This window comes from Pseudopipra pipra, chromosome 3 (genome assembly GCF_036250125.1).
Source record: "Pseudopipra pipra isolate bDixPip1 chromosome 3, bDixPip1.hap1, whole genome shotgun sequence".
Lineage (NCBI taxonomy): Eukaryota > Metazoa > Chordata > Aves > Passeriformes > Pipridae > Pseudopipra > Pseudopipra pipra.
The window spans coordinates 9,649,608-9,662,002 of record NC_087551.1 but is presented as its reverse complement, the minus strand read 5'-3'; positions in this window follow the sequence as shown (position 1 = coordinate 9,662,002).

Genomic DNA, 12,395 nt, shown 5'->3' with positions numbered 1-12,395 from the left:
TCACTGCAGCAATGAAGAAATAGTGAAGGCTCTTGGCCAGGTTTCTGTGGATATGGCCCCAACAGCAACAGTTCATTCACATCTCTCTGCTCCTGTCTATATTATTAAATAAAACAATCCTCATCTAGAGTGGCTTGGCTGGGCTCAGGGCCCTGCTGCTAAGCTGTCTGTGACCCCAAAAGCACATGGCTCATCCAAAACTCCTCTTCAGGGCATCTCCTGGCCATGCCTAGATCATCTTCTAGACCTGGGCTGCCAAGTTCAACCTGCCAATACTTGACCAAGTCCTCCCCAAAACCTCAGAGAAGCCCCTCCTTCCTGGAAGAGAAACCATGTCCCCAAGGAGTGTCCTCACGCCTGTCTGAATGAGCTGCCTCCCCAGGTTGCAAAACAGAAGCTCACATCACCTTTCTCATCCAGCCCGTAAGATTCAAAGGGGTTCAAATCTATACCCAAGCAAACTTCATCAGGGACTGATGCTGCTGGGACTGAGCATGATGACAGGGTGCTGGGCAGGTGCTGGTGCCATGACATGCTGCAATTCATGCCTGCGTGGGTAATCACTGTGGCTCAGTGCCACGAGCTGTGATTAAGTCATTAGTCAGTCGCGTGAAAATATTTGAGATTACAAGTCAATGCTGAATTCCTTCTTGGAAGGGTTAAGGAAATTAATATATAGCTCTGATGGACACCAGGTCAGAGCTTCTCAAACACAAGGCATGACGCTGTAACCCAGAGCACAGACATCGACCTGATCGTCAGGTTTTGGGTTCTTTGAAAGGAGAGTGCTAATTCTTTTGACTCGTTACAAACTCAGACTTTGGTTCATCAAGGGCTCAACATCAAATCATGGTAGAAAAATTGAAGCACCTGGAGCCTGGCAGCTGATCCCTTCTTTCCCATGCCCAGTGGTGTGCACTCGCATCTGCACTCCACTTAGGCAGAGCAAAGGGGTGGCTGTGTAACCATCCGCAATCAATCAGGATGATCGTGTACGCCAATTAAATTACGTTCTTCCACCAGTTCTTAGAAATGTAATTTGCTTTAAGTTAATAAGCAAACATCTACCCTCTCAAAGTGTATTTGCAGAGCTGTAAAATCAAGGGGCACTTCATAACGGCAGAGAGGAGGGAGGGATGGAGCTGTCGTACCAGCACGGTGTTCAGCGAGGATGCTGCTGACAGCTGCAGAGCAGTTGGCCACCCTGGATGGACACGTATCAATCCCCCTGACATACTTTAATTAATGATATGGGACAAAAGCTGCAGTCCTTTCAGAGGACCTCTCTTTAAAGACAACTGCAAAAGAGGAACTTAAGCGGACCATGAAGCCTCCTGCTGTCACTTCAGTGAGGATGGGATTGCACCCTGTGGGCTCTGGTATGTATTTCATTGTTTTTCCTGGAATGTGGGTCTAGAGGGAAAGTTTGTTCGCCATTTGCAGGGATTTCTCCACCAACTGTACCCTACTAGGTGCAGTAAGCCCTCCAACAGCACCTCCCAGGTGCATCTCTTGGGTTTTTCATATGGGAGAGAGTGCTTGGCTGCTGCTGAACATCACAGTGGTCCTCCCATGGATCATGCAAACATACATCTCAGCTTTCCCAGACACCCACTCCCAAAATCAAAGTTGTTTTTTTTTCTCTTCTATTTCTTTTCTTCTAAGACACGATCTCTGAAGCTGTCATGTGGAAGGACATCAGCCCCATGCATTTTCCCACAGAAGAGGACAGGGTAGCATCTCCCCCTCACCCAACTCACAACACAACCAGAAAAATGGAGGAGGCAGGTGTTACTTTAGCAAGGCATATTTAAATGCCTTTAATTAGGTGGAATGAAAACACCATGTGTCTCTCGTTAGAGCTGTTGTATCAGTCTGGAGGGTGAAGTAATAAGAAAATCTGTACATAGATATCAGCATGTGAGTACTCCCAGCACCCGTAGGATGGGTCCAGTTCATAGGTGACCTCCACAGCCCCTTTTACTGATGAGGAAACTGAGGCAGAGAAAAATGAAGGGGCTTGGCCCAGAACATCATGAGCATTAGGGCCAGCACAGGAGAGTGAGCAATGGACATGCTGAGAGTGTACCTTACCCATATTTTAAAAGGACTGGCAAGCAGTGGGGGCACCCATAGCACCCACATCCATCCAGATGTTTCAGCCTTTCATGTCATACCCTCCTTTGAGAGGAGCAGCCACTGTCACCTTGCCAATTTACCACTTAGAGACCAGTCTATGCTACGTTTAAGTCCATGCTGTCTAACCATGGGTTGGTCGAAGAAACAAAGTGGTTTCTGAGTCCTTGAATCCCATGAAAACACACAAAACCAGAGATGTGTATCTATTTTTGCTTGTATTCAGCATAGGCAGCCAAAGCTTTCTTTTTTTCTGCCTCTCTGCATGTCATGGAAAAAAAATCCTCTGCTTTCTGCCTGAGAACTCATATGCCAGAAGGCCTGTTCGTTGTAGCTATGATTTAAGCCACATGAGCTGGCTGCGTGGTAACAGAGTAATACTCTTTCCTCGGCTTTCCCACTCGAACAGTATGATTAACACAGTGTTTTCTGGATGGTTGAAGTCTGGCAGTCCAAGGAAGAAGCTAAAGGGAAGGAGGCCACCATGGGCTCTGTCAAAACAAGGTTTGCTCAATGGAGATTTGCAGGACCTGATTAAAAGGCTCTCAAGGGCCAGGCCAGCATAGCCACCTTCAACCCTTCGACCCATTTTGAGTGTTGAGAGGTGATTTCAGCGAGTCCCACGACGGCCTGGCTCTGACTGGACCTACCAGGTCTCCTCTGGGCATCTCCAGCAGCATCGGAATGGAAGCTCGGACACCACCAGTGACATGGGTAACATCTTTGGCAGAGGAACTTAAAGGCTCCTACCAGCTGGAGAGGCGTTGGACATTGGGCTTCAAGGGTTGTACGCCAAGCATTTCAAACCTCTCATTTTCCCCATTCAATTTAGGGGTCCTATGGGACAGGTCTAGCAGCAGCTCTTGGTCTTTCTTCTCTAGACCAGCCAATACCTGTTGTGTTTGCCCCTTTCTTGGGGTCTGCATCTGTATCCTACCACTGGTTTGGGATTTCTCTTTGCTTTTAAGGTCACTGCTGGATTTTGGAGTCAAGACTTGGCCATTTATAACCATTTTTCATTCCTTTCACCTAAAAGATCAAAACATTTCCTGGCGATGCACTTTAATTTTCATTTACTGTCACTGAATTTCATTTGGCATGATCTTGTCCTATCACCTAGGAAAATTTCCCTCCTTCAGCCCCTGAGTTTTACTCAGGCTTGCCTGAAGGAAATCATTAGGGTATTGTTGAGGAAAAAGCCTTGTTCTGAATAGTATCCAGAATATTACATCCCAGGCTGGTGTCTGCAGGCTTGGGATATGGCAGCCTGCTGCAACACAGCATGAATCAGAGCTGTGAAAGCACAGGCTCACTAGGAGGAGCGAGCATCCCACCTTCCTAGCAAATGCTCAGCCCTGCCTGCCCACCAGCCAGGGCTCTGGTGGCTCCATGCATCCGGCATCATCCTGAGCAAGATGCGACACCATTCAACCCAACACTGGTGGTCTTTTTTCAGGACCCCATCACCAAATGGCCTCTAATGGCTTGGTGATAAATGACCCCTAATACATCTTGTCTGTGTCCGTGACAATAAAATAACCCATTCCAGAGCCTCAGCACCATTTTGGAGCAGGCCAATGAGCTCAAGCATTGCCCAGGCACAGTTAGGAATTTGTGTGAGCTGGGGACCACTCAGAGGAGGCAGTTTGGATGGGACCACCTCATCTGGGGCTGCAGCAGGCACTGACAGCAGTAGTACATTGCCAGCTGGACTCAGGATCAGGAAGCCACCCATGACACACTTAATTTATTAATATATATGTTGTCTTTGAGTCTTGATGATGTTCCAAGTGACACTGGTGTAACCCAAGCTCACCCGCTTCCTCAGTGCTGGAAACACTGATGCTCCTCAGTGGGAGTGACCAGTGTGATGCCCACCAAGCCAAGATTTACAGCCATGGGAAACAAGGCTTTCCCAGCAGGAAAACTAGAAAATGAAGGGGGAAACATGTTGGTTTTTGAAACCTCATAGTCCAGTTGTGCAAAAGGGGAAGAGGAATGAAACGGTCGTGGAGTGCCTCGTGAGTCACGCAGACACTAAGGTGTGGTATCACAGCCTGCAGAGCTTGGCAGACCCACCCTTTGTTCGCTGCCTCTATGGCAGGAGCCAAGCAGTTTTTCAGGGCTGGGTGTTGACACTGTTTCTGGGTACAGATGATCACCCAGGAAGATGGGCTTTCTTCTGGGCCACCCAGCATCAATAGCCCAGCAAATCCCGATGGGAGTGAGCTGTGCTCTGATGCAGCCCAGCCACGCCAAGACCAGCTGCTGCCCACCTCTGGCCCTGGCAGATACCATCACTCGTGTTCCTTTGGGGTGGGACACACAGATGCAACCAATGGTGGTGTCTTGTACTGCCTGACGTACCAAAGGGAATAACAAAAACTGCAGAAGCAGCATGAGAAAAGCATCAGAGAGGCCAAAAGGAGGATTTTTTGGATGCATGCTCATAGCAAAGCCGGGCTTTGACCTCTGTAAGGCCAGGAAATGTAGGTGCGGTGTCCACGCCTGAATCTGGTGGCAGGAATTTTCCCTACGTAGCAACAGTTGTTATGTAGCAATAATACTTGGCAAATTTCAAGGCACTTGAGAAATATTAATTAATCTGCACATCAGCCTTGTCAGGTAGGCCGCTAAATATTTTCATCTGTGCTTTACAGCTTGGGAAGTGAGACCAAATAAAAAAAAAAAAAAGCAGCAGCTTGTCCTTGGTCACAGCACGAGCAGCTGCCAAGATGCGGGTAGTGCTCAGCGACTGCCTCAGAGCAAGAGAGATGATGCAAAGGAAAACTAGATAGTGCATCAGGAGATTCAAAGAAAGCACCTAATTTTCAGTCCAGTGAAGCAAACCTCCCATCAGAGGGACTTCTCTGCTGCTGGCACTGGCATTTCACAGCTCAGTTTAATTATACTAGTCACTTAGATGATGACTCCTGACATTCACCTTCATTAGCCAGTGGCGGCCACGCTCAGCTGCTGCGACTTCAGAGCTATCAATGTCTGCTTTAAATAACCCATGAGTAAAATCAGCTGGGAGACAGTGTGTCTGGGCTCTCCTCTGGTGTAGCCTGCACGGAGGTGGCTGGGAATGCAAGACCGAAGCCAAACTGCAGTTTAACCCTGGCTGAGCATAGGCATGACCTTCTGGATGTCTTGGGGTGGAGAGAGTTTTCTTCTTTGGCAGAGCAGAAGTGGAGTGAGGGGATGATGTGCAAGGGAGGACCAGGTGAAGTCAACAAGTTCAGTCCATGGCACCATCTTGCCAGTTGCCTTGGGAATGGCGTCATTGCTACACCTTCTGTTGCATAAACAAATAACTGATGCCATAACCAGGCTTTAGCCCAAGGGTATTTTTGCCCCAGAGCCCATTTTCCCCAAACAAACAAAAATTCAGGTCACGCTGGGGGCAGTCATATCCTAAAGGCAGTGGATAGGACAGCTGGAAGGGCACAGCAAAAGGCAGGAGGACATGTGATGCCACAGCCACTTCTCAAAGCACAGGGCTGCATGGACAGGGAGCAAAGCTGGATCCTGTCCCGCACCTTCAAGGCCACTGTCATGGACACACTGCCCTTGCTGGCAGTCTGCTTTACTCACCTTAAATCAGGATGAAATGTAGGAAAACCACAAAATCTCAGACGGATCTCAAAGTTTATTAGGTGCTGTGATGCAGCTGCTTTGGTTTTCCTTCCTTATGGTTTAATGTGCTGTTTCCAGCTTGTGATTCCCATTTTACTAGGAACACAGACAAAACTTTTAGTTTTGTCAAAGCAGAAGAATTTGAACTCTGCAGAATAAAAACAGATAGAGAGGTGAGATGCTATTGCTTTGTAGTTAAAGATGCTACAGCAACGCTAAATGCCATATATCGCTCTTATCTGAGAAATTCCAGTTACCATCCCTAAAAAGCTGAAGAGGGTGATGCTTTCAAACTGCTAGCAAGCAATTCCCCCAACACTGACCACAGTCCCAAAGTCTTTCCCTGAAATGCTTCTTCATTAAGTTTCTTTGCAAACTAATGCCCACAATAAATTCTCTCATGCAGGTTTTATTAGCAGGGACCAGTCACTCATTAACTGCTGCGGCATGAAATGCTTGTTCAAAACACAGGAAGGCACCTGTTTGTAATTAATGAAAAAAATAAAAAGCACAAAACTTTTATGTTGTAAAAGCAGCAACATTTTAGCATGAGTAGAGCTGTTCAAAACAGGAGACATGAGTAATGCTCTCTGTGCCTGCAGCTCTCCTGAGAGGATCGGTGGGATGCTCTATTTATGAACGATGCATGGGATACAACACCACCGCCGTGGGGTAGTTGGACACTTAACTGCCATTGTATCTCTGGTACTTTGTCATGAGATGACTGATGCTTTAAACAAAAAAAAAAAAAAAGATGGAAGATGTGAGATGGTTTCACTTTGGAGGATTTTAAATATTTCTTCATTCAACCCTTATAACTGACATTATGCGCTTTCCTGAGTGTGAAAGTGCATGGAAAAAAAGGGGTAAAGATCTGTTCTTTGAGAAGAAGATTACCCATGGCATGCCCTGAGTGCTTATCTCTACTTTGAAGATCTTTGCTTTGCGTCTAGTCGAATTTCTCAGTGCTGGCTCTGGCATGCTGTATCTGCTGTATATTTTGGCTGATTTCTCTGCTGTACGTCTTGGGTTTTGCTGTGACACACGTCACACAGTCTCTTAGGAATGCAATGGACTTTTGCACTCTCAGTGAGAAGGATGTTGTCACTGCAAACCTTTCCCATGTAGCCACAGGAGTGTTTCTGAATGCTCCTCTTGAGGAGCACACACCCTCCTTCCCAGAAAGGCCATTCACTGCCTTTTTCCTGCTGCCAAACCACATGAGCACAGTTCCCTCTGCTTCAAAGGCGACCTTGGGTTGCCAGAGCACATGCTGCCAGTGACAGCACTGGTGGGCTAAAGCCGCCCTAAGAAATGGATGTGGGTACCTGGGCCAGGCTGGCCAAGCAAGGGGGGGGCATTTCTACCCCAGCAGGGTCCCCCTTTGCAGAGCATCCGTCTTCCTCAGCTTGTTTAGATGCAGTTTCAATGGCAAGAGTAAACTTCCCCAAGACGTAAATTCATATGAGCCCCACACCCCGTGGCCACTGCCCTTCACAGCCTGCTGCAGCAATGGGCAGGATTCACCCTGCTTTGCAACCCTGCTGCACCGGAGGAAGGGAAGGGGTGCACGATGTGTGCTGTGTACCCAAACCTCTCCGTGCTGCCAGTGGAAACCAGCAGCTGTACTGCTTTCCAGGCTGCAGCAGAGGCAGTGGCAGAGGAGCAGGCTCATGCAGGCATTGCTTGCTACCAGGCAACGATGAGGACAGAGCAGAGGGGAGAAAACGAGGTATCTCTGCAGCCGCTAACTGGTAGGTTTGTTTGTGTCAGGGTGGGGAGAGGACACGGCACCCTCCTGGCTTGGTCCGGGCTGGGAGGGAGTGGGGACGGGACTGCCAGCACTGGGCAAGTCCCTCCCAGGGAGGGTGCTCTGTTGCTTAATCCAGCACCCTCCTTCCAGTTCCTTCAGAAAGGAGGAAAAAAAGGAAAAAAAAATAAAAAAGGCGATAGAGGCTCACAAACTCCTAGTTTCTGTACGTCTTGCCGAATATGTATACAGATTTTGATCCAACAGACACACTATTTTTAGTTTCCTTTGGGGTATGTTTGGGAGCAAGCCCTTAACTGTTGCTGTGCTGCTATAGAAACCGTATCCATGTACACTCACATGTTTACAATTGTTTCAAACGCCATAAACTTCCAAGGGCAAAATCGAGCAGCTTATTTCCATTAAAGTAACTGCCCTGGTGTGGCTTTCTTTTACCTTTATTGATTTAGGACCCTTCTCAGCTTCATCCGGCCCCATGGAGCTTTCGTTTCGAGGAAGGTTTGCCAGCTCTTGCTGCCATGGTGCTTGGCAAACCTGGAGCAGAGCAGTTGCAAATCTGGCTTGAGGAAGGGAGAATGTTTTTTGCTAGCTCTCCTTGACCTCAGCCATAAGAGGGGTGTTTAGCAGATACCAGGGCGCTCATGCAAAGCAGAGCTGCCTGCCCACTGCCTCCTTGTGCTCCATCCTGGTGCCGGGCAGTCGTTGGGAAAGGTTGTTCAGCCCTTGTGGCCAGGTCACAGCTATCTGGGACAGAGCAGCAGCCTAACTTTAAAAAAAAAAAAACAACAAAAAACCCCCCCAAAAAAACCCGAAAAAAACCCCCCAAAACCAAAGCATTTCAGTTTAAGCTTCAGGAAGAGAAAAAGCTTTTTTTAATTTACTTTTTAATATTTCCTAAGTTTAGGCTTCCCCAGCCCTTTCTGCTTTGAAGTCACCATCCTTCTCCTACAACAAAGGTTAGAAAAAGGCAGAGAAAAAGGATGGTTTTATTTCCAGCATCCCAGGTGGGCAGCAGATGTGAGACAGAAGAATTCTTTCCTAAATGTAAGACAATGTATCATTTGAGCTGGATGAGGAGCACAGATTTCACACCATCCTCAAAGTGTTATCATTTGCAAGGTGGGTTGAGGGTTCAAGCGATCGTTCCCTTGGAGCACTAGTCCCAAAACTGCCATGCTAGGGCAAGGGAGCTCCATCCATGGCCAGGCAGGGATGGATGACAGGGGACACCTCAGGGTTGGCTCATCACCCATCAGAGCACACAAGCACATATCCCCTCCCTCCTGCTTGCTGTCTGATCCCCATTGCTTTGCTGTGTTGAGCTGCATACTCTGTCAGAGACACTCACAGAGTCAACCACACCAAACTGGTTCTCCCTGTCCAGGAGCATCCAGGAGCAAAGTCCAAAGAAGGATTTGGCCTCCGGGGTCCATGTCTGCATTGGACACTGCCTGGTTCTGGAGGTGTGAGCTTTGAAATTTGTCCAGTAAAGCTCAGTGCATGCTCTGCTAAGTTTAAGCTGGGTTCCCCCGAGTTATCTGAGATCAGTGGGAGTCAGGTCTACACTGAAGTAAAGGAAATAAATGGGGATTTCTGTTGAGTTTGTTCCTAACCCGATTTAATGCCTCCAAAGTCAGCACCACCTACTTTGCCTCTTCCCTGTGCAAATATACCTGTGCTTACCTGATTATTATTTGCCATTCAACCCTGCAACAGTCAATTAGTTATGTTTGCTAGGTCATGCAATACAGAACAAAACGACAACCAAGTATGTAGCATCTGCAGTAACACCCAAACAGCTAAATAGAGGCCAATGTCAGTGGTTAGCTGTGGGTTGCCATTTGCCTGAGCCAGCAGTTTCACTCTCCATGTGACTGCAGAAAACAAGAAAGTGGCCATCTGACCCAGCACTTACTTTGCCGGAGGAACCCGTGCTGTGTTGTGCCATGCAGAAAGCCCCAGGTGAAGTAGCTGACCCCCGTAAAATGCTTGTGGGGCAGAGGCAGTCACAACCATGATGCTCTGGTCCCTGTGAGTTAGAAGCCACAGTATCTAAAACTCAGATCTTAGCCCAATGGCCAGTTTCGGAGTGGCTGGGTAATGACAGGTTATCTCTTACTGATGTGCTCACTGCAAAGCAATCAAAAGTTGGCAGTCAAAAACCCCCAGAGATTGTTGTCTAAAGGACATACTTTCCTGCAGCTGAAGTTTCTATTCTCTGGGAAATCCAGGCTGAGGAGGTTGGTCAAGCCTTTCAGACCATAGGATGTTCCACCAAACTCATCTTGGGAGCTGCTTAGAGGGGGTAGAAGGGGATGCTCCCAAAGGTCCTGTCCCCAGCTGTCACACTGCAGGAACCCCTTTACACAACAAGTCAGGCAATGATCTCAGCATCACCATCAGGACAAAACTTGCCCTGACTCCTTCTTTCTAGCTCGCTCCCATGGCCCAGAGACGGGTCCTACATGATGCTGCACTGCTACTGCGTGATCAGGGCTCAGTAGCATTGCTGGTAAAACAGTCTCAACCTGGGGAGTTTTGGCTTTGTTTCTTTTAGTACCAGTTCACACAACCTTCCCATCACCCTTTTTTGAGCTGTTTGGGTGTTCAGGCATGAACCGGTCGGGTGACGATGCATAAATTAGCTTGGCGCGGCTTCATGAATTAATTGGGTGCCCATGCGTGAGCTAATCAGGCACTCATGCGTGAGTCATTTGGGTATTCATGCATGAACAGAAAGAGTACTGATGTGTAAATTAGTCAGGCTCTCATGGGTGCATCAATTGGTTGCCCAGGCATGGATGATCTGGGTTCTCATGCAGGCACTATCTGGGGGCTCATGTGTGAATTAATAGGGTGCTCGTGCATGCATTCATCAGCTGCTCATGCACAAACCTATTGGGTGCTCCTGTGTGAGCTAATTAGTGCCTGTGGGCAAATGCAGTAATCCCTGCAGTTCATGCCCAACTCAATCCTCTCCTTGAAGATCATGCTCAAAAGCTGTTTGAACACAAATCCTTTATCAACCTTACTTTCAACATCATCATAATCTTAATACACAACTATTACAAGCTCCACTCTTGCTTCCTGCAGACCAGATGGAGGGATTAATACTGAAGCGGTGTCTGCATATGCTCTAAGATTTCACTCCTTGCCCCTGGAAATCAGAGTCTGGGAGTTACCAGCATTACAGCCCCAACTTTTATCTGTTATGAGCTCCACCCCTTATACTATGGACTAGAATATCAGGGTCAACATTCTAAATGTATGTATTTTTCATTACTTCACCTCTTGTCCCTGAGGACTAGGATGGAGGAATTAATGTTGTGAAAACCTGGATGCAATACTTGTTGCAAATTTCATACCTGCAAAACACTTAGCCAGGAAGGCCACAGCTGTCTGAACAAATACCCATTGCAAACCCCAGCCCTTGCACCTATTATGAACGTCAGGCCTTGTCCCTGCAGGAAAAAACATTACAGCAGTTCAAATATATGCCCATTACAAATGCAACACTTCTTCTGTGTCCCTAGAGCTCTGTCCTCCCAAGTCACCAACTTCATTTTTCCTGCTCCAGCTCTCCAGCTGAATGTTATGAGTTGATTTTTGCCCACTAAGGTCTTCCCTCATGCACAGAACACTTGTTAATGATCCTTTACTCTCTTGTGTAAGTTGTTCAGGTGCTCAAGTGTAAATGAATTGAGCACTCAGGTGCAAATTATTTTGGATGCAAAAGCACAAACACACTGGATGCTCATGCATAAGTGAATAGGATGCTCTTCCACTTACACACAGCATGAGCAGAGGTTGCACAGCAGCCAGCCTGGCACAAGTGACCATATCAGCAGTGGATGTGCTTTGCACTTCAGGCTGTTTGGCTTCTCATTCCCCCTCCTCACAGTGCTGCAACTGCAAGAACAGCCCTGCCATCCCATAGCCTTTAGGTTTAGGACCTTTTGTGCTTTAGGTCATGCTGTGGTGTTTCATCAGATGCTTTTGTGTCCCATGCCTGCTGTAATTCTCATAGGCTGGTGTGGGAGGGACAAGGGGGATTGAGGTATCAGATTGTGGGTGATATTTTCCATGGACACATGACATTGGTGAAAAACACTACACGTTTCTACTCAAATGTGGAGATTTGGCAATCCCAGGGTGAGCTGTGGATTCCTTTAGTTGTGTTAGTTAGCACCTTTATTGGCAGATGTCATTGCAGATGCTTACAGAGTCACAACATGGCCTCTTGTTGGAAATACAGATGTGCTAAAGCAGTGCCAAGAATATGGAAGGGGACAGGAGCTGGATCCATCCAAGCTGCACCACTCATGCACCGCTTCCTTCTGGAGCCTGTCCTCCAGCATGGAACACAGCCAGCACATCCTCGAGGGGTTTGACATCTGAACCTCTGTCAGTGTGATATGAGAACACTGATCTTTGATGGCTCCCCAGCTGTCAGCTCTCCAAGAGCAGAAGTGTTGGGTTTGGGACACCTGGTACTCAAGTCACCACTGGGCTTCAAAGCTGAGGAATTGTCTTTCTGACCCAGAGACGTCTCTGGTCCAGCTCTTCTTGGCTGGGGAGGCTGAGGGACCTGGAAACCTTGTCTGTTAACAAAAGGCTGGTGTTTTCACAAAAGGGCAAGCCAGCCAAATTATGACAGGTAGTCATTGATACCAGGCAAAGCTGGGGCTGCAGGATGGAATCTCCTCAAGGCGTGGTCTGCACCTTCTCGTGAACTGTGCATGGTGCTCAACACACTGTTCTCAGTGAACAATGCAACACGTCAGCTAATTCCCTTAATCCCTTTGGGCTGAGCGTGACCTAAGCCCTTCTTCAAAGGGCAGCATTCATT